At 58.0% G+C, this 4,573-nt stretch overlaps 1 pseudogene; it reads left to right on the forward strand.

The window, feature by feature from the left end:
• Positions 1-241: 241 nt before the first annotated feature.
• On the forward strand, positions 242-4,009 carry LOC145390324 (uncharacterized; annotated as a pseudogene).
• The last annotated feature ends 564 nt before the right edge of the window (positions 4,010-4,573 follow it).

A 4,573-nucleotide genomic window follows, 5' to 3' on the forward strand; every position in this document is an offset into this window, starting at 1 on the left:
GCCAGTCAGCCAGACAGTCAGTAAGTCAGTCAGTAAGCCAGTCAGTAAGCCAGTCAGCCAGCCAGTCAGTAAGCCAGTCAGTTAGCCAGTCAGCCAGCAAGTCAGTAAGCCAGTCAGCCAGCCAGTCAGTAAGCCAGTCAGTAAGCCAGTCAGCCAGCCAGTCAGTAAGCCAGTTACCCAGCCAGTCAGTAAGCCAGTCAGCCAGCCAGTCAGCCAGCCAGTCAGTAAACCAGTGAGCCAGCCAGTGAGCCAGCCAGTCAGCCAGTCAGCCAGCCCGTCAGTAAGCCAGTCAGCCAGCCAGTCAGTAAGCCACTCAGTTAGCCAGTAAGCCAGCAAGTCAATAAGCCTGTCAGCCAGGCACTCAGTAAGCAAGTCAGTAAGCCAGTCAGCCAGCCAGTCAGTTAGCCAGTCAGCCAGCTGGTCACCCAGCCAGTCAGTAAGCCAGTCAGCCAGCCAGTGAGCTAGCCAGTCAGCCAGCCAGTCAGCCAGCCAGTCAGCCAGCCAGTCAGCCAGCCAGTCAGCCAGCCAGTCAGTAAACCAATCAGTAAGCCAGTCAGCCAGCCAGCCACCCAGCCAGTCAGTAAACCAGTCAGCCAGGGAGTCAGTAAGCCAGTCGGCTAGCCAGTCAGTAAGCCAATCAGCTAACCAGTCAGTAAGCCAGTCGGCCAGCCAGTCAGTAAGCCAGTCAGCCAGCCAGTCAGTAAGCCAGTCAGCCAGCCAGTCAGTAAGCCAGTGAGCCAGCCAGTCACCCAGTCAGCCAGTCACCCAGTCAGCCAGCCCGTCAGTAAGCCGGTCAGCCAGCCAGTCAGTAAGCCAATCAGTAAGCCAGTCAGCCAGTCAGTAAGCCAGTCAGCCAGCCAGTCAGCCAGCCAGTCAGCCAGCCAGTCAGCCAGCCAGTCAGCCAGCAAGTCAGCAAGCCAGTCAGTATACCAGTCAACCAGCCAGTCAACCAGCCAATCAGTAAACCAGTCAGCCAGCCAGTCAATAAGCCAGTCAGCCAACCAGTAAGTAAACCACTCAGTAAGCCAGTCAGCCAGCTAGTCTGAGAGCCAGTCAATAAGCCAGTGAGCAAGCCGGTCAGCCTTCCAGCCACTCAGCCAGCCAGTCAGCCAGCTAGCCAGGCAATAAGCCAGTCAGCCAGTCAATAAGCCAGTCAGCCAGCTAGCCAGGCAATAAGCCAGTCAGCCAGTCAATAAGCCAGTCAGCCAGCCAGTCAGCCAGCCAGTCAGTAAGCCACTCAACCAACCAGTCAGTAAGCAAGTCAGCCAGCCAGTCAGTATGCCAATCAGCCAGCCAGTCAACCAGCCAATCACTAAGCCAGTCAGTCAGCCATCCAATAAGCCAGTCAGGCAACCAGTCAGTAAACCACTCAGTAAGCCAGTCAGCCAGCTAGTCAGCCAGCCAGTCAATAAGCCAGTCAGCCAGCCAGTCAGCCAGTCAGACAGCCAGCCAGTCAGCCATGGGAGTCAGCCAGCCAGCCAGTCAGTAAGCCAGTCAGCCAGCCAGTCAGTAAGCCAGTCAGCCAGCCAGTCAGCCAACCAGTCAGCCAGCCAGTCAGTAAGTCAGTCAGCCAGCCAGTAATTAAGCCAGTCAGTAAGCCAGTCAGCCAGCCAGTCAGCCAGCCAGTCAGCCAGCCAGTCAGTAAGCCAGTCAGCCAGCCAGTCAGTAAGCCAGTCAGCCAGCCAGTCAGTAAGCCAGTCAGTAAGCCAGTCAGCCAGCCAGTCAGCCAGCCAGTCAGCCAGCCAGTCAGTAAGCCAGTGAGCCAGCCAGTCAGCCAGCCAGTCAGTAAGCCAGTCAGTAAGCCAGTCAGCCAGCCAGCCAGTCAGTAAGCCAGTCAGCCAGCCAGTCAGTAAGCCAGTCAGCCAGCCAGTCAGTAAGCCAGTCAGCCAGCCAGTCAGTAAGCCAGTCGGCCAGCCAGTCAGTAAGCCAGTCGGCCAGCCAGTCAGTAAGCCAGTCGGCCAGCCAGTCAGTAAGCCAGTCACCCAGCCAGTCAGCCAACCAGTCAGCCAGCCAGTCAGCCAGCCAGTCAGCCAGCCAGTCAGTAAGCCAGTCAGCCAGCCAGTCAGCCAGCCAGTCAGCCAGCCAGTCAGTAAGCCAGTCAGCCAGCCAGTCAGTAAGCCAGTCAGTAAGCCAGTCAGTAAGCCAGTCAGCCAGTCTGTAAGCCAGTCAGCCAGCCAGTCAGTAAGCCACTCAGTTAGCCAGTCAGCCAGCAAGTCAGTAAGCCTGTCAGCCAGCCAGTCAGTAAGGCAGTCAGTAAGCCAGTCAGCCAGCCAGTCAGTAAGCCAGTTACCCAGCCAGTCAGTAAGCCAGTCAGCCAGCCAGTCAGTAAACCAGTGAGCCAGCCAGTGAGCCAGCCAGTCAGCCAGTCAGCCAGCCCGTCAGTAAGCCAGTCAGCCAGCCAGTCAGTAAGCCACTCAGTTAGCCAGTAAGCCAGCAAGTCAGTAAGCCTGTCAGCCAGGCACTCAGTAAGCAAGTCAGTAAGCCAGTCAGCCAGCCAGTCAGTTAGCCAGTCAGCCAGCTGGTCACCCAGCCAGTCAGTAAGCCAGTCAGCCAGCCAGTCAGCCAGCCAGTCAGCCAGCCAGTCAGCCAGCCAGTCAGTAAGCCAGTCAGCCAGCCAGTCAGCCAGCCAGTCAGCCAGCCAGTCAGTAAGCCAATCAGTAAGCCAGTCAGCCAGCCAGCCACACATCCAGTCAGTAAACCAGTCAGCCAGCCAGTCAGTAAGCCACTCGGCCAGCCAGTCAGTAAGCCAATTAGCTAGCCAGTCAGTAAGCCAGTCGGCCAGCCAGTCAGTAAGCCAGTCGGCCAGCCAGTCAGTAAGCCAGTCAGTAAGCCAGTGAGCCAGCCAGTCACCCAGTCAGCCAGCCCATCAGTAAGCCGGTCAGCCAGCCAGTCAGTAAGCCAGTCAGTAAGCCAGTCAGCCAGTCAGTAAGCCAGTCAGCCAGCCAGTCAGTAAGCCAGTCAGCCAGCCAATCATCCAGCCATTCAGTATGCAAGTCAGCCAGCCAGTCAACCAGCCAATCAGTAAGCCAGTCAGCCAGACAGTCAATAAGCCAGTCAGCCAACCAGTCAGTAAACCACTCAGTAAGCCAGTCAGCCAGCTAGTCAGCCAGCCAGTCAATAAGCCAGTGAGCAAGCCAGTCAGCCTGCCAGCCACTCAGCCAGCCAGTCAGCCAGCCAGTCAGTAAGCCAGTCAGCCAGTCAGCCAGCCAGTCAGCCAGCCAGTCAGCCAGCCAGTCAGTAAGCCACTCAACCAGCCAGTCAGTAAGCAAGTCAGCCAGCCAGTCAGTATGCCAGTCAGCCAGCCAGTCAACCAGCCAATCAGTAAGCCAGTCAGCCAGCCAGTCAATAAGCCAGTCAGCCAACCAGTCAGTAAACCACTCAGTAAGCCAGTCAGCCAGCTAGTCAGCAAGCCAGTCAATAAGCCAGTGAGCCAGCCAGTCAGCCAGCCAGTAAGCCAGCCAGTCAGCCAACCAGCCAGTCAGCCAGCCAGTCAGCCAGCCAGCCAGTCAGCCAGCCAGCCAGTCAGCCAGCCAGTCAGTCAGTAAGCCAGTCAGCCAGCCAGTCAGTAAGCCAGTCAGCCAGCCAGTCAGCCAGCCAGTCAGTAAGTCAGTCAGCCAGCCAGTAATTAAGCCAGTCAGTAAGCCAGTCAGCCAGCCAGTCAGCCAGCCGGTCAGCCAGCCAGTCAGTAAGCCAGTCAGCCAGCCAGTCAGTAAGCCAGTCAGCCAGCCAGTCAGTAAGCCAGTCAGTAAGCCAGTCAGCCAGCCAGTCAGCCAGCCAGTCAGCCAGCCAGTCAGTAAGCCAGTCAGCCAGCCAGTCAGCCAGCCAGTCAGCCAGCCAGTCAGTAAGCCAGTCAGTAAGCCAGTCAGCCAGCCAGCCAGCCAGCCAGTCAGTAAGCCAGTCAGCCAGCCAGTCAGTAAGCCAGTCGGCCAGCCAGTCAGTAAGCCAGTCACCCAGCCAGTCAGCCAACCAGTCAGCCAGCCAGTCAGCCAACCAGTCAGCCAGCCAGTCAGTAAGCCAGTCAGTAAGCCAGTCAGCCATCCAGTCAGCCAGATAGCCCGTCAGCCAGCCAGCCAGTCAGACGGAAAGTAAGTAAGCCTGTCAGCCAGCCAGTCAGAAAGCCAGTCAGTAAGCCAGTCAGCCAGCCAGTCAATAATCCGGTCACCCAGCCAGTCACCCAGCCAGTCACCCAGCCAGTCAGCCAGCCAGTCAGTAAGCCAGTCAGCCAGCCAGTCAGCCAGCCAGTCAGTAAGCCAGTCAGCCAGCCAGTCAGCCAGCCAGTCAGCCAACCAGTCAGTCAGCCAACCAGTCAGTCAGCCAGTCAGCCAGCCAGTCAGCCAGCCAGTCAGCCAGCCAGTCAGTAAGCCAGTCAGTAAGCCAGTCAGCCAGCCAGCCAGTCAGTAAGCCAGTCAGCCAGCCAGTCAGTAAGCCAGTCGGCCAGCCAGTCAGTAAGCCAGTCAGCTAGCCAGTCAGTAAGCCAGTCGGCCAGCCAGTCAGTAAGCCAGTCGGCCAGCCAGTCAGTAAGCCAGTCGGCCAGCCAGTCAGTAAGCCAGTCAGCCAGCCAGTCAGTAAGCCA

This window comes from Coenobita brevimanus, unplaced genomic scaffold (assembly GCF_032717465.1).
Source record: "Coenobita brevimanus isolate Jiangsu-jjx unplaced genomic scaffold, ASM3271746v2 jjx.HiC_scaffold_839, whole genome shotgun sequence".
Lineage (NCBI taxonomy): Eukaryota > Metazoa > Arthropoda > Malacostraca > Decapoda > Coenobitidae > Coenobita > Coenobita brevimanus.